The 22,175-nt window shown below is 47.4% G+C and overlaps 1 long non-coding RNA gene across 1 annotated transcript; it reads left to right on the top strand.

The window, feature by feature from the left end:
- Positions 1 to 14,760: 14,760 nt before the first annotated feature.
- LOC136395232 (uncharacterized) lies at positions 14,761 to 19,418 on the top strand. Its single transcript, XR_010749297.1, has 4 exons — positions 14,761 to 14,894; positions 14,991 to 15,714; positions 17,099 to 17,169; positions 17,931 to 19,418. It is a non-coding gene; the product is annotated as an uncharacterized lncRNA (long non-coding RNA).
- Positions 19,419 to 22,175: the final 2,757 nt, after the last annotated feature.

Here is a 22,175-nt window from a genome sequence, read left to right as displayed (position 1 = left end):
CTTTCCCTCCTAAGCTGGTATCTCAGGCACCTCTCCCAGTTTGGAAAGCAGATTATTTATGGTTTATTTTTGACACCAGATCATTGCTGCCCAAGTTTCATCAATTTGTCACTGTTTTTATTGTCAGCAATTGCCCATAACTGGAGCACATTTAAAATGTCATTGATCTTGGTATTACAGTGTCATAATCTGACAGTAATAGGTGTAGCCAGCACAGGAAGCCCAGGCCCTGAGATTGATGGCGTTCAGCACACCAATTATATTCTGTCCATCTAAGTGATAAAAGAGTATGTAGGAGGCATTCAATAGATAAATTAGATATCGCTCCCAATTATGTCCCTTTATTTTATGGAGTCATATGCTCTCCTTAGAACTTCTTTCTTCATTTGACTTGAAAAGGGGCATTACTTGACCCCCAAACACCAGGGCTGCTCCCCTGCCTGCCCCACCTTGGATTTGACCCTGATTCCTCTCTACCTTCTAGAAATTTCTCACTTGAGCTTTCCCTGGAACTTACTTAGAAGTTTCCCCAGTATGGTGGGTGGGCACAAGTATAAAGGAAAAGAATGGAGATGCCCCAGCGTCTGGGGAGGGAGCCTTTGGAAAGGTCTGATGCTGCCTTTCCTTAACATGACTCTAGAGAAATAAATGAAATCAGAAAAGGAGCCATTAAATGGGTTATGACTATTTTATGCTGGTTAAACACCAGCAGAGGTGGCGCAGTGGATAAAGCGTAGACCTGGAAATGCTGAGGTCGCCGGTTTGAAACCCTGGGCTTGCCTGGTCAAGGCACATATGGGAGTTGATGCTTCCTGCTCCTCCCCCCTTCTCTCTCTCTGTCTCTCCTCTCTCTCCCTCTCTGTCTCTCTCTCCTCTCTAAAAATAAATAAATAAAATTAAAAAAACAAAACAAAACAAAAAATAAACACCAGCAGAGCCTTCAAATGAGTACCACAAGGCACGACTCTTGCTGGGGGCAGAGGGGCACAAGGATGGTCAGAAAGCTTTCAGTCCTCAGGATGTGACTTCACCCACCTCCCTGCCTCTACTCTAGCTTGAGTTGAATCAATTCAAACCTTTCCTTGGAAGAACCCTCTCCCCAGAACCTCCTGCACCCCCATTCCAGTCCAGATCAGATGCCTTCCTCAGCTTGAGTTCCAGCTCTGCCACTGTGGTGGCAAGATGATGATGGCAGACTCCCCACCAGAGAGCAAGCCCCAAGAGCAGCTCTTTTCTAACACAGGAGCTTGCCCGAGGCAGGAGAATGCCTGGCCAGAACTGAGAGGCAGGAAATAGAGGTCCAGTGAGGGGGTCATTTATTTGGGGCCTGGTTTATAAGCACCTTACATTCTGAGGACAGTTTTGGCCTGGTCCTGACTCCTGTTCCCCTCGCACATACCCCCATGTTCTCTGAAGCTAGAAGGAACCACAGAAGTGGCCAAGTCATCAGGTGGTAAACAATGTTCCAGGTCCATTTATTGAGCTTTGCAAGAGAAAGTGTTCATGGCTGGGCTGTTCCGCATAGCCCGTTGCCATCTCTACTATTATAAATAATCCTGGCACTAAGTGTGCTGTTCCACTGAGGGGAAGCTGTTCTTATGGCGTGAAACCTGAGAATATGGGTCAGGGGAGGAGGGATGACAGGGGACCGGAGAGAGATGGGGAGCCATCACCCTGAGGCTCCTCAAGTACACCCCTGAGCTGGTGATAGATGAATTTCTGGAGGAGCAGGTGGCATTTCAAGTAAAATGTTTATAGGAAACGAGTGTGATTTAAACAATGTCTTGGCCGATAAACACCAGCCAGATAAGGGGAGAGGGCAGGGTGAAGAGTAGAGGAATCTAAGGCCCAGAGGCCCCTGGTGTTAAGTAGCTGTCTGAATCTCTGCTCAAACACACTCACCAGCTTTGGTCTTAACATGTTTTTAAGAGCTGGTTATGATTTCCTTGAGGGCAGCTCAGATTAAGACTAGAGTGGAGTCCCCAGCTGAGTGCCTTCAATAACTGTCCATCACAATGTGTTTAGAGACAGCAACCTCCTCCCCTCGGCTCAGGGAGCCTGGAGCTGCGGAGGGTTGCCAAGCCACCCTGCTTGTCAGCCTGTTACCAGGCAGCACTAGGACTTGTTGCCCTTTACACATGCTGTGCCCTGGATGCTGTGGCAGATCCTGGGGACAGACCTCAGAGAGCTCTCAGTCTTCAAGGAAAGAGAACACACAATCTAGAATATAAAACAGATAGTGAAGAGTGCTGCAGGATGGAATCCACAGAAGAGAAAAACACCCCTGAATCCAGAATCTGGGCCCTTCTCACTATGTCCACTGCTGCCACCCTTGCCCAAGCCACTCACCTTTTATTTGGATTAGTGCAATAACCTTTCGACAACTTTCCCCACATCTTCTATTCCCCTTGCGATCTATTTTCAACATAAAAAACAGGAGGACTATTTAAATCTTAATTCCAATAATGTCTTTCCTCCCTGTTTCACTTGGAGTAAATCATTAAGACAGCTCACAGGGCGCTATATCATCTGTCCCCTCATCACCTCTCTGATGCCATCCCCTTGATCACTCTACTCCAGCCACACTAGTCTCCAGGATCCATAAACTTGCCAGGCATGTGACTGCCTCAGGGCCTTTGCACCAGCTGTTTCATCTGCTTGGAATTCTCTTTCCCAAGATATCCTTGGGGCTTATTTATCCCCCTCACCTCTAAGTTTTGGTTCAAATACTCTCTTGTCAATGAGCCTTCCTTGACTACTATATTTAAAATTATAGATGTCTCCTCCATCCTGATCCTTCTTATCCTGATCTACTTTTTTTCTGCAAGCTTTAATATATAAATATAATTTATCTATTTAATACACGTATTGTTTGTTACTGTCTCCCTCTGCTAAAATGCAAACTCCACATGGGCAGGGGTCGTTCTGTGTTTTGTTCATTGATGTATCCTGAGAATCTGGAATAGTGCTCACTAATAATTGCTTACTGAGCAAATGCAAAGGATGAGTTTAACTAGGGAAGAGTTTAAAGGAGAGGGCAAGGGAAGGCTCAGGATTGAGATTAACTTGTGCCTTATCTCACCACAGGCCCTCCACAAGGAACTGAGGGTCCAGGTGATGAGCACAAGTGCAAGTTGGGCTACAGCATCACCCAAATGGGGGATTCCATTGGAAAAGAGACTAACTTGGATTTACCCCCTGAATCTGGTGCAAAACTTCACTGTAGGTTGGGATTGCATCATCTCCATGATCAGCCTGTACTTTGGAATAATAATAATAAAAGGATGTGCTAGTCAAGAATGAAGTGATTGGAAATAAATGGTGCACTGGGAATTCAGAGGCCCTCAAGGTCATGGGGAAGGCAGCTGAGAGATAGCAAAGCAGGCATTTGCATCTTTTATGTCTAGAAAAAAGATCAAGGTAGAATTATAGGGCCTGAAGGAAGACTGTGTATGTAAGTCAGTGGAGGAAACAAGGTCATTATTTCAAAGGGGATGTTCCATGTCCACTGAGGGCAGAATGAAAAGCCATGGGCTACACCTAAAGTAGAAAGAATTAGAGTTAGACAGCAAGAAAAACTTCCCAACAGTGTAACAGGTAGTAGAGGGAAGGCATGGAGCCTTGCTCTCTGGAGAACCTGAGTAGGACCCACTGGGTGACACCTCAGCTGGGCTGACACTGAGGGCCCTGTGGTCGACAAAGCCCTGCAGTGACAGTGAGGGGACTAGAGCCCTGGAGAGGGTCTCTGCTTCTGCCTGGTTCTGACCCCTTTCTCTCACCTGCAAGGTTTCTGAGCAGCTAAGGTGTGTAGCCACGTTCTCAGTGTGTGTGTGTGGAGGGAGTATCTGGTGTGAGCCTTTGCTACCTTTCTCTGAAACCTCAGTTCTCAACTCAGCTTTGTGGGGACTTCAGGGTATAAGCCAGGAAAAGTAAAACATATCTTTAGAGAGTTATACAAGACAGTGGTTCCTGTGATTATAATAGAGAGAGGACCCAGGCAGTTTGGTAGTCCTGAGGATGGAAGAGGGACTTACTTGTCACTGTACAACCTTTGGTGCCTTTGGGTATACAACCATGTCCATGTATTTTCTATTAAAAAAAAGTTAAAATCAGACAAAAACAACAATAATAACAAAGAATAGATCCAAGGAGGTTGGAACTTGATGCCTGAGGACAATGACTTGGCTCTTCCAGCCCACATACCTGCTGACCCCTCCCCTCCCTCCAATCTGGTATCTCCATTCCCTATAGGTTCAGAGAGGGCTGTAGCTAATCTGATGTCACACAGCATTAAGGGGTTAGCAAAGTTCTGGGGGTCAGTTTTCCAGATTCTCAGTGTTGGCTTTCTCTCCTGATCTTCAATGACCTGATCTTCCCCTTGACCTCTCCTGATCTTCAATGACCTGATCTTCCCCTTGACCTCTCCATTATTTGCAGAGCTGTGTAAATGCTACAAATCAACCTTCAAAGAGATATTTTAAAATGTCTATGACTTAAATGCCATCTTTCCCAGAGAGTCATCTCTTTATGAAGTTGTCCTTTGTCCCCTGATGTGGTGTCAGTTTATTCCCTCCCTTTCTGCCTTCTTTCTCTCTACCACCACTGACCACCAAAGTGACTCTCCATTGCAATTTGGCCCTGCCTCTGATTAGACATGTGACCTTGAACCAGTCATTTAACCTTTGTGTGCCTCTGTTTCTTCATCTATAAGATCATGACCTTCCTTCCATGGTTCTTCATTCATCTGTTTGTACAACAAGCTTGTATTCTGTGCCAGGTACTGAACTCAGCACTGAGGATCACATGAGACAATGTATGCATGTAGAGTTAGTACAGAGACACAGTTATTGCCAAGGCCTCCTTCCTTGGCTGCTTTTCTGGGCTTGGCATGAAAACCCAGCAGGTCCTTGGAAGAATTGCTTCCGTCTACTCCAAACCTCTTAGCTTCCAGTACTGCTCTGGAGTGAGGCTGACATCCTCCTCCGGGTAAAGTGTCAGGGCTTGCAGAAATAGCCTCTTTCCCAGGCTTTTCCACTGGCTAGATCTTGAGGGCATTGCTTTGACTGCAAACAGCAATAACACTGAAATTCACCTGTCAGTCTTTAGCTTGGAGCTTCAAGAGTGTCTAACTGTCTTGCCCTCTGAGGGCACCACCCCTGAGAATCTGCTCCTGCTCCTGCTCTGCTTATGTCTCTCCTTTCCCGAGCCCTGGCACAGAGGCTAAGAATCTTGGGTAGGAAACTCTCTCACATTGCCTCCTTCTAAATGTAATCAGGGCTGTGGAGAGAAAATGACCCATTCTTTAAAACCACCACCACAACCTCAGAACATACAGGAACTTGTTTCAGATGAGAAAAGAGAAGTTTCCAGAGCTCTTTGAGGGAAGTTTCCAGAGCTCTTTGTCTCACTCTCTGCCTGGCCTCTGAGGATTGGGTAAGTATCGCTGGGAGGGAGGGTTGTTTGTGGAAAGATGTGCTGCTTCAGCCCTGGTCCTGACAAGAGCCCAAGTCAAGTCAAAGTGATAACAATTAACCATGGGGAGAAGGGATCCAGTTTAGACATAAGGAGACATTTCATGATGGTCAGGGAATGGGGTTAAGGAGAGAGCTTGTGAAGGGTTAGATGGAACCACTCAGACACAGTTCTCCCAAAGCCAGGGGGAGCAGGAATCGCAAAGGATTCAGAGATTCCATGATGCCAGGGGGCCAGCAGGGACTGGGAAGGTAGCCAAGAAGGTATCATCAGTTCATTCATGTCTAGAGCACAAACATCATAGACAGGGACCAGGTCCTCAGGAACCCCCAACATGCACAGCACAAGCCTCACACAGGGCAGGCTAGAGAAGCTGACCACAGAGGACAAGTCTTTCCCTGGAAGATGCCAACTCCATCCTCAGGGAAGGACAGCTGCTTTAGTGTCCCAACAAAAAATGGTTCCAGACTGTGGTGCCTGGAAGTACTCATTGTGTCTAGCTTCAGTCCCACTTACCACAGCTTGCTTTGATCTCCTCAGAGGACAAACTGAGAGAGGACTAAGGGCCTTGCTTGCAGGCCTAGCCTCTGGTGTCCAGGAGCAGAACGAATTAGCCAAAGCTCAAGCACCTGACTCAGCTCCTGAAGACTCCAGTGGAGAGTGAAGAAGGGTTTCTTCTTTGGAACCTTCACAATTCATGGGGATATAAGCAGAACAGCAGGGGGGAGGGGGTGTTGAATGGCTAGGGTGAGGAAACTTTCCTAGATGCTCAGCCTTCCATACCCACGAGGAAAAACTGCAGCTTCTGGGGGGCAGGAACTGAGCCTGCATTATTACATGGTAGCCCCCATGCCAGGCACAGAACGCATGCTCAAAACCTATGCCATGAATGGATAAATGAGTCTGGGGCCAAGAGCTGGCCCCTTCGGAGTTGGAGTGGGTCTTTGGATGAGAGATCCCTTTCTGGGCCTCAGTTTATCCATCTGTAAAAGGAGGGGGTTGCACCAGATTAAGCTTTTTCCCTACCCCGGGTTTCCTGTTCTCTCACTGTTCCTCTCCAATTCTACCCCTTTAAATCCTTATCTCCCCCTTGACCACATTATCTGCGCTCCCCAGCCAACTTCCTTCTGTTTTCTCTTTACAGGTGTTCTACTTTTTTGTTTCTGGTGATTCCTCTAGGCACTTCCCTGGCCCCCCTCTCCCCTGTCTAGCGCCTCCTTTATCGACTTTAGACACCAGGACTAGGAGATTGGAAAAAGGGGCAGTATCCTGAGGCAGACTCTACCCTGCTACTGCAGTGGCCCTACGGGGGGGGGGGCAAGTTCCCTCCCCTACCATGCCACCCCCCAGCATAGCCAATCCACCCCTCTCCCAGCAGCAGGTGCTGCACTGTGCCCTCTCCCCACGCTAATGCGATCTGGAGAGACCCGGGCAGGCGGCGGGCAGTCTGGGCAGAGAGTCCTGGGCGGCGCTGATGGATGGTCCCCTGACAGTAATCGCAGAATGAGGACGAGCTGGCGACACTCTAGCCGAAGGCCCCACTGTTTGGTGAGCCCGGGAGTTTCTCCCTCCACAGCACCTGACTCCCGGGCACTGTCCCCAACCCACTCGGCTTTGGGAAGGCCTGAGACCTGAGGTCAGGAGGAAGAATCTTCCCTGCCCTCTTTCCCCCAAGGCAGTATGTAGTTTCTGTTCTGGAATTGTCCTAGGATCCTACACTGTGTCTGTGATTCTGAACAACCTACTCAGCTCCTTGAGCCTCAGTTTCCTCTTCTATACAATGGGAAATACCGGTTTATCTAAGCCTGGATGGAGAGTATTAGCTTCAAAGAAAACAATACTGAGAAAAATTACCACTTTCCTTGAAGTAGAAATCGATTTTTACTTTTAGTTCACAGAACACAGAATAATCTGGGCCAACATATGAAGCTGTCTTAAAGCTGGGTGGATATTCACACACAGAATACGTGTTTATATACATACACAAGTCATAATGTTTTGGGGCTGTCTAATAAATTTATCTGAATGTAAGAGGTGTTAATATCAGTATTGCTCAGATGTCATTAAAGAGAAGCACATAAATACATACATACATACATACATACATACATAAGGAGAAACACATCAGGGAGGCAACTGTCTCAAGCAGAACTTTTTCTACACTCCGTTGTGGTCCCCTCACTGTCTAAGCCCTATTCCCTGTCCAGTCTTGGGATTCCTTTCAATCCAGGGCTAGGCTGACTAAGGGCTGTGAGGAGAGGTCCCCCTTAGGGAAATGTTCCTGGAGGACTTTCCAACCCTTCACTCACTTCCAGGTGACACAGAGTTCTAAGGCTTTTCTACTCTCCAGCCCCAAGGGATTCCCCTTGGGCCTGGGCCTTGTGGAGGGGCTGGGGGCTAAGATCCAGAGCCTATTACAATTCTGAGAGCATGTCCAGGCGCCTCTTCAATCCCTTTTAACCTTTCCCTCTCATCAGAAGCCAAATTGAGTTAGTCTTGAGTTTTGATTTAATCCCCGAAATGGAGTCATAATCTGTTTAGTGTCCTTTTCCCTAGTCCTGGGTACTAAAGTGTGTGTGTGTTGGGGGGGTGGTAATGAGAGCAGCTCTGTGGCTTGTGGAGAGCCCTCACACACAACCTCCAAACAACACCAAAGAACAGGAGACACCATGGCCCTGATGGCCACTGGTGGTATAATGGTGATGATTATGGTGATGATGATGATGACAACTAACATTCATTTATTGGACACCTCCCATGTGCCAGTACTGAGTGAGGCACTGTCCATGCATTTCTCACTTAATTCTCACAATTACCTTCCAGGTAGATATCATTAATACCCCCAATGTACAGATGAAGAAACTGAGACATAGAGAGGTTTAGTAGCTTACGCCACATCCTACAGCTATTGAGGAAATGGCAGGGCCCAACTTTGAAACTACAGTCAGACAGCAGAGCCTTACGTTCTTAATCACTCTGCTGTGTGACCCTGGGCAAGATGCTTGTCTCAGTTCTCTCATTTGCATAACACAGATAATAAATAAAGATAATATACTCCCTTCTTAGGGTTGGTAGATTGATTAAATAAGATAAGGCATTTACCCTATTCATAGTAAGCATTCAGTTAAAGTGCCCTAAACATTGGGGTAGGGTTGAGCAAGGGAAGGGGTGCAATGCAATGCAATGCAATGGGTACTATTAATTATAAATTGTGACTTCTGAGCATCATAGTTATGTTTTGGAGAGCCTACAGGGCACAGACAATCATATAAGAAAAAGATTGCCATGCCTATTTTACAGATGAAAAAACTGAGTTTCAGGTAAATTAAGTAAGTTGCCTAAAGCCAACCAATTGATAAATGACAGAACAGTGCTTATATTCAAACATTGGGCCCTTGGACTCTAAAGCCTACTGCTCCCAGTACCTCCAGGGTCATTAGAGACTGGCCTCTCGTGGAGGTCAGGGCTGAGGCCAACAAGCCCAAGTCACACCCTTGCCCACCTGGTATCTGATTTTTTTCAGGTGAGCAATGTTTCTTTAAAGGAACAGAACTTGGCCCTGGCTGGTTGGCTCAGTGGTAGAGCGTCGGCCTGGTGTCCCAGGTTCGATTCCCGGCCAGGGCACACAGGAGAAGCGCCCATCTGCTTCTCCACCCCTCCCCCTCTCCTTCCTCTCTGTCTCTCTCTTCCCCTCCCTCAGCCAAGGCTCCACTGGAGCAAAGTTGGCTGGGGCGCTGAGGATGGCTCTGTGGCCTCTGCCTCAGGAGCTAGAATGGCTCTGGTTGCAACAGAGCGACGCCCCAAATGGGCAGAGCATCTCCCCCTGGTGGGCATGCCGGGTGGATCCCGGTGGGGTGCATACGGGAGTCTGTCTGACTGCCTCCCCATTTCCAACTTCAGAAAAATACAAAAAACAAAAAAAAAGGGAACAGAACGAGAGTAAATGAAAAAGCAGCTAAGACAGTTTCTCCCCCAAGGCCAATGTGGGGCTTTCCCCTGCCGCCTCTCCTCACTCCCCTGTTTCTTCTGTGCTCAAGTTTGTGGCTATTAAATAGAAGAGAAGAAAGTTTGAGCCAGGCATGAAATATTTATCAGTTAATTACAATATGCAGATTCTGTTTCTGGGGATGATTTATCTTTTTGGAAATATAGGAAAAGATCCTGGAAACTTGTATCCTAATTGCTTGGCCTATTATTGTAGCAACCAGGTAGAAACTCCATTTACTATGTAACAACAAATTTTTCCACTAGCTGCCTCTGCCTCTGTCATCGGTGGTCTGGGGACCATCTGCTTTTCCGATGAGAGAGGGGCCTCTAAAAGATCAATTTGTCCATTCCCCTGTTTCCTCCTGGACAAATTTCTAAATTCTAATAGTTATAGAAAATGAAAAGGATGAGAATCTCAGAAATTCTGGGGTCTTGAAAGAAGCATATCCTAAGTGACACCCTCCCCCACTGAGGCAGTGCTGGCTGCTGAGGGGGTGCCCATATGGAGAAGAAGCTCTCAGCTGAGTATTCTTCCCTCCCTGCTCTTTGCTCACACGCAGGAGAAGAACAAAGTGGCAGCCCTCCTCTCACCTCCTATATCACCTTCTAGGGTCCACATCTCAACCCCTGGCTGCATATTAGCATCACCTGAGAAGTTTTTAAAAATGCAGATGCCTGGGCACTACTCCAGGTCAATAAATTAGAATCTGGAGCTAGGTATCAATATTTTTAAAACCTGCCTAGGTTTAAAATGCGGAGCAAAAGATGAGAACCTCTAGAGCTAACAGAAGAATATGGCTGTGTGGTAAAGGGGCCCTGCTTATCCGCAGGACTGTGTAATTTTTATCCCTCCCTTTAAGCTGCTGTGGGAAGCAATTCCTTCACTTTTATTGGGATCTGAAGAGTGTACTTTTCTCTCCTCACAAAAAGTTTCTAATATTGATAACCATCATTCATCAAGCCCCTGTTGAATGCTTGAATCTATGCAAATAAAATTTAATCTCATCTACATAACAACTCTATAAGGTCAGTGGGTCTGTCCATATTAAGGATGACTCAGAGAGGTTAAGTACTTTGCCTAAGGTTATACAGCTAGCAAGTGACAGACCTGGGATTTTGAATGCAAAATCCATGCTTTTAACCAATATGCTACCTGCTACCCTGCTTCTTAGTTTCTCAAGGCTGGAAGGGTAGTGCTTCAAAGCCAGGCTCTGAAGGGCCTAGAGAATGTCATGGAGAGGGGAAGGGAAAATCAAGGAGTGTAGAAAGGGGCTACACATGGTGGGGCAGACAGGAAAGTGGTGGTGAGTGGGAGGCACTGGACAGGCTGTGCTGGGATGGGATGAGGTACTTGAAGGAGGGAATGATGAGGCAATAGGGTAGTGGGTGGGGTAACAGCTGAGGACTGGGGTCTAGGAGTGGGAGCTGGAAGCCAGAAGGGCAGGAGTGCTGGCTGGGCCACTGTAGACTGAATAGCTGGAGAGGCGGAGGGACCTTGTTTCAGAGGAGGGGTCTTTGTAAGGCATGCAGCAGTGAGGAATGCCCCACCATGAATACTAAGGGCAAGAAGAAGAGAAAGGGCCAGAGGGGGTTGGGTGATGTTTAGCTGCTGGGGTGATTAATGGGGGTGAATGGAGGGTGAAACTCAACCCTTCAAACTGAGATGGTGGGGAATGGTTGTCCAAGAACAACAGTGCACTGTTTCCTCAAGAAAGCCAATGTCCAGGGGCGGGGCAGCGGGGAGGACGCCAGGCGTGGTTGCTCCTTCCCTTTTTTCCCAAGGTCTCTTTATTTGCCATCAAACAGTAAATTAAAATATACTTGCCAGCTCTGGGGGACCCTCTGGTTGGGCTTCCTACCTGCCTCCTGGGTTGGGGGAGACTCAGGGACCTGGGGTGGCTCAGGGGAAGGGCAGATGGGGTTTGGGATAGTGCTTGAGATGAATACATGGACGGCTTCACCAGGGCATGACGTGGTGATGTGCTGGCTGGGCCACTGGCTTCCCTCTGGACCAAACAGGCACTGGGAGATGCATGGGGGTTGGGTCCCTGGATGTCCTATGGAAGGTGGCATGTTCTTAGAGCAAAGTCCTTAGAGCAGCCCCAGGGAGGGGAGGGGGGGAGAGAGAGTTAGGAAAGAGGAGTGAGGCCCTGGTATCAGGATTATTGACTGGGATTGAGAAATGGAGGTATAACTCATGGGAAGTAGGAGATTTGAACCCCCCTCCCCCATTTCCTACTTCCACCTCTCTCTAGGCACAGCTGCCTCGACTTTCCCAACAGCATTTCCAGAGGGCAGTAGAGGAGGGGATAAAGTGATGTCTCAGAGATGTCTCTGAGTGGGGGAGGTGAGCTGCAGGCAGGGACTTAAATGGAAATAGTCTCACAGGGCAGGAACAGTTTTCTCCTTCTCCAGGCTGTTATAGAAGTGAAACAACTGTCAGGTCCTGCTTACCAGCTCCAATCATCCTTGAAGTCTTTATTTCCTATAGGAGAGCATGGTGGGTGGAAAGGGAGGTCAGGAAAAGGAGCCAGGTATGTATTCAGGGGTCCCAAGAGGGCTGAAGGAGAGCAGCATCTCCCAAGGGTGGGGCAGGCAGAATGCCAATCCCTGATCCTACACCACTTAAGAATTTTGCCTGGGAGTCCTGCCACCAGTCCTTAATCCCTGTCTCTACACAGAGCTTGACCAAGCTGCTTCCCTTGTTAGGATCTCACTCCCAGTCACCACTATATTTTTCCTGGAGTCAAGCCTACAAAACACTATAAAATCTGAAGTTAGGGGGAGGTAAGGTAGTTTACTGACTGCAACCACTCTATGAGGTGCAACATGACCTGAGTAGTAATAAGGCAACCATTCCACATAGGATTCAGGTTCAAGGGTTACCTTTCAGAGGTGCCAGGCCCCAATTTGCTTGTTCTTAGGGCAAGGGCTAACAGAGACTGCTCTGTGCTTCTCAGAGAAGGAAATAAATGAGCCCACTAGAGAGCAATGGTCACAATTAACAGTCTTAATTATGAATTAATAATTCATAATTATTCCAGACTTGCACATAAGCACAAACCCACTGAAATTATTTCCCAGGGAGGAACATAGTTGGAGAGGGTAGGAAGGGGATTTCAGTGCAGCCATTACTTCTGGAAGCCTTTACATTCATTCCTCTGCTTCCCCACTAGACCTGGAAGGATTCATTCACTCCTTTGGCTGATTCCTCCTAAGAGCTACCCCCACAAAAAAGCTTCTAAACACAGTGCCACATTACCTCCTTATTTTCTGCGGCCAGAGGGCCATCCCTGCCAATGTGACCTCAGAATCTGGACTCTGAATTTTTAGGGTCTCTCTGTTCCCTGCTGCCTGTCATATGTATATGTATATGTATGTATATGTATATGTATATATATGTATATGTATATGTATATACACTGTGTGCCTTGCAGGAGGGGCTGACCATCTTTCTGGCTTTTCTCCCTCTCCCACCTCCTTTCTCATGGGGATTGCCTAGTAGCCCTCAAATTGTGGCAGAAGGCTACTCCAACTCTATGCAGGAAGGGAAACAGGGAGCACCCCTTCTCCTGTGGATGCCATTGGTTCCTGGTCTGGGTTTGAGGGGCTGACTCTGACCTCCTGAAAAGTCATCTACACGACATCAATAATGGGTTAGGGAGGCATGTCTAAAACCAGACTCAGCTTTCTTTTTTTTTATTTCTTTTACAGAGACAGAGAGAGAGTCAGAGAGAGGGATAGATAGGGACAGACAGAGAGGAACGGAGAGAGATGAGAAGCGTCAATCATCAGTTTTTCCGTTGTGGCACCTTAGTTGTTCATTGACTGCCCTCTCACATGTGCCTTGACCATGGGGCTACAGCAGACTGAGTAAGCCCTTGCTCAAGCCATTGACCTTGGGTGCAAGCTAGTGATATATATATATATATATATATATATATATATATATATATTTTTTTTTTTTTTTTTTTTTTTTTTTTTTCCAAACCAGATGAGCCCGAGCTCAAACTGGTGACCTCAGGGTCTCAAACCTGGGTCTTCCGCATCCCAGTCTGATGCTCTATCCACTGCGCCACTGCCTGGCCAGGCGAGACTCAGCTTTCTGATGCTTCCCTCCCAACACCCATAATCCCAAATTCCCACTCTAGCAGATTTTAAAATATCTTAAAGAAACTTCAAAGAGCAGCTTAGACCCTCATAGCTCTGGAGGATATCTCTTTCTCTCTATCTCTCATCTGAAAAAAGGGAGAGAGCCTATTCTTTCAAATAATCAACACCTTAGGCCACAAAGGGGCCTTATTTTCTGGCCTTTAGGCAGTCCTTGACCACCATCTCTGCTGTGACCACCTTCTACAAATGCTAGAGGGAAGAAGTGAACATATCATGGGCCAAGAGGATCTGACATTAGAATGGATTTCCAGTCCCAATTCTACAGCTTTCCCATCAGCCTCATCATTTGAATCAAATATGCATGTCAAGCTAAATCTGCTGGAAGAAAGGAGTTGGAACATTGAGACCTAAAAGCACCCTTGTCCAAACCTGTGGGTACAAGAGGCGTGCGTGAAAAGCTGCTTCCAGGCGAGGTGGATGCTCAGCCAAACACAATGGCTGGGCATGGGGACTACACACCCAACCCTTCAACCCAAGCTCTCTCTTTCTTTGGCCTCACTTTTGGTATCAAGAGGAGCATCACTTAGGTGTGATCCAAGTTATCCATATAATTAGCTGTAAAAAGCATGAGTTGTTTTTGAAAAAATGCCACTACTTTAGACTTCATAGATGATATCTTTAAATCCCTTTCTTCCCTCGCTCCTTCTATTCTCCTCCCCAATAGAAACTCTCAAATTCTAGCTACAAAAATTTTAAATGTAGGGGGCAAATTTCCCTGATCTACCGTTTTCCCCCACCTGCAACTCTGTCCCCTCCCCCCAATTTTTTCCTGAGCCTCCGCTCTTCGTTTCTAAAAAAAAAAAAAAAAAAAAAAAAAGAAGAAGAAGGAATTTTCAATAGTCCCACTTGTCAAGCGAAGACCATCTTTTAACCTTCAACAGCAGCGAAAGCCGTGTGAACTCTTGGTGAACCAAGATTGAAGTCATAAATCACGCGTACAAAGGCGGCTGCGGAGGCTGGCGCAGGCTGCTGCACCTTTAACGCTTTCTGGGGCTGACAGGCGGCGGCCCAGCTAAAGTTCACAGCGCCCGGGGAGGGCCCGCCCCCCCCCGCCCCGCCCCCGCCTCCCCTCCCCTCCCCACTCCTCCCCTCCTGTCCCCTCCCCCAGCCCGGCCCCAGCCCGAGCCCAGGCCCCAAGCCCCAAGCCCCCAGCCCGGCCTGCCGCGCCCGCCTGAGCCTCGAGGAACAGGCCTCTTAACGGTGCTCGCAAAGGTGGGGTTGGGGTCGTGCATTTTCACTCAACGGCGCTCCATCCTGACCGGGTATCCCCCACCCCTCTGCTAGCGGTATTTAAGTAGGCAACTGGATCCCCCGGGCCACAATAATTTAGCTTGTTTTGTCTTTGGCATTTTCTACAGGATCCCAAGAGATGGACCTTCCACTCCCCTTTTTCCCTCTAGAACTGGCATTCTTCATCTCTGTCTGAACAGACCCAGTTATACAGAACCTTGGAGTTCCGTATGTTCCGAGTGATCGGAACCACAACACCTGGCTGAAACATGCCATATATTTAGAAGAATTTTCTTTTCTTTTCCTTTCTTTTTTTTCTTTTTCTTTTTTTCTTTCTTTTTTTTTGGCCTTCTGTTTCTTTCCTTTCTAAGAGGGTTGGAATTGGCTGCCAGGACTGGAGCGGAGAAGCTGGGGTGGGGAAAAGGAAAACCATCCCACTTGCATCCCTTGCGGAGATCTGCAGGCTTCCCGCGCTGAAGCCGGAACTCGCTTCCTTTCCTTGGCCTCTCGGCCTCCTACTCGGATCGGTTTTTCCTCCCCACACTGTCTTCTCGGTTTAATTAAAGTTCAGCGACTCCACTTGCCTTTCCTTCCCGTCTTCTCTCTCTCTCTCTCTCTCTCTCTCTCTCTCTCTCTCTCTCTCTCTTCTCTCGGAAAGCAGAAAGCAGACGGCCCAGCGGCCACAGGCCTAGCGGTCCCAGCACAACCCGGGCCTGCCGCCGGCCGGCCGGGCTTCCCCTAGCCGACCTCCCTCCACTGGCGACAGCCTTCTGGATCGGATCCCCTGCCACACTCCACCATCCTGAAAGTGTGCAGCCGCTGGCCTGGGGAATCTGAACGACGGGGGCTGGGGTAAGAGTGTCATGTCTTTCTCTGTACCCCCAGGCTTGCTCCAGAAAGTTTGAAGGGTTTGTACACCCGGACTCTGACAGTCTGCTTCCCTAAACCCGTGGCCAACTAATCTATGACAAAAGCCCGTGATGGATTTGGTATATGTTAATTCACAATGCCCTTTCCTCCAGAATTTAACTGTAAATTAATACACACCGGAAACCACGCACATACATGCTCGTTAATGGGCTTAGGTATTAGCTAGTCCTAACGATGCATACAAATGTGCTCTGCGCTGCTCTGTAGGCCCCTTAAGATTTATGGGCCTTAAGCTCTCTGAAGCTGTAAACAAGGATAAAAAAATCGGGGGGGGGGGGAGGGGGGAGACAGAGGCCTGATTCACCCCTCCAGGTTGTGGAAAGAAGGGATCTTTGTAAGTGGGTTTTTACTTATTTTCCTTTCCTTACCAGCTTTGTGTGAGTGGGTTTTGGCATGGGTCTGGGATGGTGTTCTCTCTTGAATAGTGGTGTGTGCGGGCAGTGTGTTATTTTCGTGCTGGGGGAGGAAAATATCTGCCTCCTGTGAATTGTTGTGCAGGGGCTTGAATACAGCAGGCACTTGTGGGCGTATACTGTGTATGCACACCTGCTAGGTAGGTGTGTGTGTGTGTGTGGCAAGCAAGGCTCCCTCTGGGTCAGGCTGCTGTCCCCTGAACCCAGTGAATAAATTTCTAACAATCATCATAATAATAAATAACAAATAACAATAAAAACAGTAGTTAACAGCCCCCCTAGCAGGACAACAATAAAATGCAAGAGGAGACGTTCAGAAGAGGAAACAGGAGAAGAAGTCATGATCACAGCTTCTGAGGGGAAGATAAGAAAGGAAGTTAGATTCTTCCTATGTCCTTGGGAGGCTGGGTTTGGGAACCTTTTCCCCAGATAAGGTTCTCCAGCCAGTGAAGCAGACGGAGGGACAGGGAGCTGCTCTTTCCTGCTGCTTTTTCTCCGGCTTTTTTGCTTCGTGTGATGGGGGTGGGGGGAGGGACCCCACATATGGGGAAGGCTGGTGGCTTTGGGGACTCCCTGGAGCCCCTGTTTTAAAGGGGATGCCAAGCATGTAGGGTCAAGCTGAGGGGCAGACACAGATAAGGCGATGGCCGCAGTCTGGTCCCACAGCCCTGGAAGAGGATGAGTGGCCTGCCAGGCAGGGATGAATTTATGGCTGCCTGGAGAGAGGGGAGAGCGAGGCTGGGCTCCGGTAGGCCCAGGGAGAGTTCCCTTCCCAGGGTCTTTCAAGAGAGAGAGGGAGAGAGAAGGAGAGAGAGAGGAGAAGAAGAAAAGAAAAAAAGAAGAAGAAAAAGAGGAAGGGGTGGAGGCTCATTGAATTTTCCTCTGCCGGCTAGAGCAGAGCGGTTTTCCATGAAAGAAGAAAGGCATGGTCTAGATCCTTCCGTGTCTGCCTCATTCTCTCCAGGTACTGTTTTCTGATCATTGTATTTGTTTATTTTTTTAGGGGAGGAGGGAGTGAGAAGTGTAGAGACAGGATCCTAGCCAGGGAGGAAGCCGCCCCTCAGTTTCGGATCTAACGAAATCCTCCCCTTAAAAAAAAACGATTGTATCTATGAAAAAATCAAAAAGGACATATAAACACACAAATTAACTAACTTTTACAAGAGATAGAAAAGAAAATCACCATAACAAATGAGCAGGAGAACTTTTAAAAGATTTAAGTCACAAACCTTTTCAGAGATTTGGTTGCTTTTTCAACAGCCGGTGACCCATCTAGTCTGAAAAGAGACAGAGAAACACAATTTCCACTGAGTCACTCCTTTAAGACCAGTGTACATACAAAGGTTCGAAGGAGAACCTGGGCATCCTCACATTTGAAAACCACAAGGGGTGAATGCCACTGTCATAACCAATTGGGCAAAATAACAATAAAATAAATAAAACTGATCACAGCACTGAGCACAGAGCAAATCTTTGGAGTAGAGGGCCCAGGTCTGGACTCCAGGCAGCAGCCAGGCAACGCAGCTGCCCAGGAATGGGGTGTTTGGGCAGGCAGGCACTACTCAGTCTCCCCCTCCCAAGCCCCGCCTGCAGCTCCCTTCTCCCCAGCTTCTAGACCCCTCCTGCTGGGATACAGGGTTGAGGCTTCCCTGGTGCAAGGTTTTGGGATCTAAGATGGGGGGCAAAGTGACTCAAGCCAGTCTTGGTTTCATTTTTCTCCTCTAGGCCTCTCAACTTGCCTGAGCTCTCAGCGACCGGGAGACCAGGAGACCGACAAGGAAGGAACTTTTGGGCTGCCAACTCCGAACTCCTGTATGACTTCCCAAAGTCCAGCCACGTGGGAGAAAATACCAGTGACCAAACACCTCAGTGCCCTGTCATATACGACTGCACTCACTTCAGGATTATCTTACAAAGAAAAAGAAGAGAAGCTGCATGTTTATATCTAGTTCTACTATCTGTTCACATCTGGAGAGTTTATTTATAACTCCCACTAGAACTCTCTCTGTTTGGAAGCACTGGTGGCTCTATTGACAGACTGTTGTCTAGAAAATATTGCTCTATCTCTAACCATATCTAAATGTGTTAAGGTTGTATTTACAGATTTATGCTTAAGGAAAATATAATTATTTCCATTGTATTTGTACATATACAATAGTTACAGGAGCAGATTTATATATGGGAAAATATATGGTTCTCTTATAGACATCCAGCTTTATGGACATTTGATACCCTGACAGATTTATATCTCTGAGCAGCTATATAGATAAATGTATATTGTCAGAATATGTATCAGTAGATATATACTTATTGTGATATAGAGTGGTTAGAGCATTCACTTTGAACCATATATGGCTATGAAGATATTTCTATATTATTATCACTATCTGTAGGCATATCTATTTATAACTACATAGTTATAAAAATAGGCATAAGTAATTATAGTCCTGTATGTACATGCTGCTTTCTCTCTCATGGGAGTTATAGACACTTGCAAAGATAACTCTATTGTGATATCTGTATGTATATAAGGGTGTAATTATCTCATGATGGGTATAAATTGGGGTTTGGCCCAGTCTATCTCTGTACAGACATATTTATATGTAGGGGCTTGGAGAGAGACTTGTTCACAGAAATATTTTCAGAGCGCCAACTGAAAAGTTGTATGGGCCATTTAGGAAGCCAGCCAGCAGAGTTCCTACTAATGGAATGATGGAGTTACAAAAGGGTAAACAGAGCGGAGGAAGCCTACAGGAGAGGAGGGCAATGCAGGGTGATTGGAGCTCAGCAGGAACAGACAGACTGGAAGGAAAGGGATAAACACCTGGTAAACACTCACCAAGGTAAACGGGTTTGTGAGGGCTGGCAGCAAACGGGAGTGGGTGCAGGTCTTATGGAGGCGAAGGCAGTGAACAGTCCTACAATTCAGAGATACCCTCTAGCCAGGGACGGAGCAGCCACCAGTTTGGCTTTTAGAGTATTAAGATGAGCTATTTCCTAACCCCACCTGCATTGCTAATGCATTTTTCTTGAACCCTAATTTTGGGGTCTCAAAGAGTGGGCTTCAGGGGTGAAAAGATTTAGGAGGGAAAGGCAAAGAACAGGGCTCACTTTTACCACTATTGCTCTCTGATAATACAGCCAGGAAGTAATGTCATGCTGACAAATAAAGCTTGCTTTCACCTGGGCCCCTGTACCTCTGCTGGCAAGTTATATGGCTTAGACTGGAGGCCTGGTGGATTGTGGGGTGACTTTTCCAATATTGGGCATATTCTGATGGGGCTTTCAAGAGGCCTTCCCCACCCACCCATCTTGGAGGCCTGGGCTGCAGGGCCTTAATCCTCCTGCTCTATGAGCCACTCTTCTATTGTTTCTGAAATTGGGGATTTTCTCTGTTTTGAGTACATCAGGGCTCCTCCAGCTCCTACCATCCCTGCATGTGTGTTTATGGGAGAACTTGACTTTGAAGAGCAAGGAGCTTGGACCTGAACCTCTAGCCCTCTCTTCTTCCTCTCAGGTCTGTAAGAGTCTCTCCTGCCAACCCCTTCCCAGCACCCTGGGCCAAGGCTCCACAGTTCTTCCCCAGCCACAAACCATCCAGGGAAAAAGGACATGCCCAACTCCAGTTTATTTCTTTTTTTAAACCAGGGAGTCACAAGCATCTTTGCAAAATGGATTGTGTGAAGGATTTCCCTGCACTCAGTTTCAGTGGCTAGATTGATTCCATAATCTCTAGGATACTGGGGAAAGAGTTGAGGTCCCTGGGCTGGGATTAAATACCAAGTGCTTCCCTTCACACATCTCTGCTCACAGGATTGGACCTCTAGGGCTGGACCCTCTCTGCTGCCTGGCACAGAAGAGTTGCCCAATACATACTTGTTGAAGTAAACTAAATGGCAATCAATTCAAAAGCTTTTGGCAGAGGGAGTCTCACCCTCCTTGGCCACAGCAGGCTAGCAGGCACCTAGGTCCCAGGGCTGGAGCCAGGATGGGGATAACATGGCTGCTGGCTGTGGTGGACTCTGGGAGGGTGGAGAGCCCAAGTCTGACCACAGAAATGAAGGGTAAGAGATTGAGGGAGGTACCAAGGCCAGGAAATGGGGGAGACAAGGCAAGCCCTGCCCCCCACTCCCAGTCTCCTGGCTCCTCAGACCGCCAAGTATATGAAAACTAAACCAGAGCCCAGATGTGGCCTGAGAAGGAGCCACGTGTAGGCCTGATGGGCCCGAAGAGGGATCACCTCCTGGCCCATTAAAAAATACACAAATAAAAATATGTCAGTAGAGACAGCCAGCCTGGCTAAAGAGAAAGGCCTCTCCCTGCCCTGGCTCTGCTCTAGGGATATTACCAAACAGCAGAATTAATGCTTAAAAACTGTTTTTAAACTTTTAAAAGCTCACACATTTTCTAATCCAGTAATACTCCTTAATAGCATTGTTTCATCAAGTGACTTTTTATCATCATCACCCCCGCACACACACAATCTGGTCTCAGTGAAATAGTCCCTTCCACGTGTTTAGGGACAGGCAGTCTTTGTCAAGGAGTGGGATGAGATTGACAGGTGGGAATTTCCCCATCTAGTGAGGATCCCCTTCTGCAGGGAAGGGTTGGCCTTCCCCTCTCTCATCGAGGCTTTGAGCAGGGTGAACCTTCCCAAATTTGGTTCCTTTTTCCCCTAAGAATCCTTCGAGGCGACCTGTCCCGTGTCTGGGTGAGGGGCTGAGGACCAGAGAGGGAGCTAATTTAAATGTGGATCTCATTTCTGGTCCCCTAAGCTTTTGAGTTTCCTCCTCAGACACCCAGCCCTCCCTTCTGCTCCCCCCAACACTGATGCCCACAGGGATGGTGGATGCTTTTCCTAAAGAAACACAGGGAGGGAGGAATGAGGGGCCAGCATTTACATATGTTTGCTTAAGTGGGACTTTGGCAGGTGTCTGTGGGGGCGCTGTGAACCTCAGAACCTATGGGGCTCCAGGTAACAATTGTCCTTGTCCAAAGGCAGGAAATAGAGACACTGGCCACACATTTTGAGCCTAAAGATTTTGAGTTCCTTTACATGGGCTGGAATGACTCTTAGCTATTTCTGGATTTCAGACCACCTTTGGGAAGCTGATAAAAACAATGTGTTCTTGCCATAGCAAAATGCTATATTCAGTGTTGTTCACAGTTACCAGGATTGCCTGGGAAGCACAGGACATCTGTGTTAAGTATCCCTAGTTTGTATATCTTCCCTTTCTTTCTGTGACCCATCCTTAGTTGTCTGGCTTTGCGTTAGCCCTTCCTGAGTCCCCTTGCTTGAGAGTCAGAAAGTTCCTCTGCATATATAAACCCTGCCATTCCCGGGCACAGCCCTTCTCCTTTACTAGAGCAGCACCAGGCAGAGGGCTTGCATGCTTATGCTGAGCTCCTTATCTGCTCTCCTTCTGTAGAAACCAGAGAATGGCTATTAACTAAAGACTGGTCTACACTGTCCAATTACTCCTCTAATTCCTGAGGGTTGGGGGAGTCTGGGGACATATTGGCAGTAGTGGAGGCCAGGCTGTAAGGGGACCAACTCCCATCTCTAGTGGAAACTTGGGCACAAGGAGCAAGTTGCAATGCCATAATAATAGTCATAATACTAACAATAATAATTTATTTAGCATATCATTAGATGTGTATTTACTGTCTTCCCTTGGCTTTTATACAAGTGTCTCCTAAGGATTCTCACAACACCCAGGGGAAACAATAATAAGCTAATTACCACTCTAGCTCCTCCTCCTCCTCCTCCCATTCACAAAGTCACCCTCTCAGAGATGGAGCATTCACAGAACCCTTCCCTGTGTTTTACGCATGCTTGACACAGTCTCTCCATTCCCAATTCTTCTTTCTCATTCCTAGTTGTTGTGGGTTTTTTTTGCATCCTAATTAAGGAAGTTTCCTATAATTTGGAGAAGGGTAGTAGCTGAGGCTCAGAGAGTTGTAGGTATT

This window comes from Saccopteryx leptura, chromosome 2 (assembly GCF_036850995.1).
Source record: "Saccopteryx leptura isolate mSacLep1 chromosome 2, mSacLep1_pri_phased_curated, whole genome shotgun sequence".
Lineage (NCBI taxonomy): Eukaryota > Metazoa > Chordata > Mammalia > Chiroptera > Emballonuridae > Saccopteryx > Saccopteryx leptura.
This window is presented reverse-complemented; position numbering and strand designations above follow the sequence as displayed.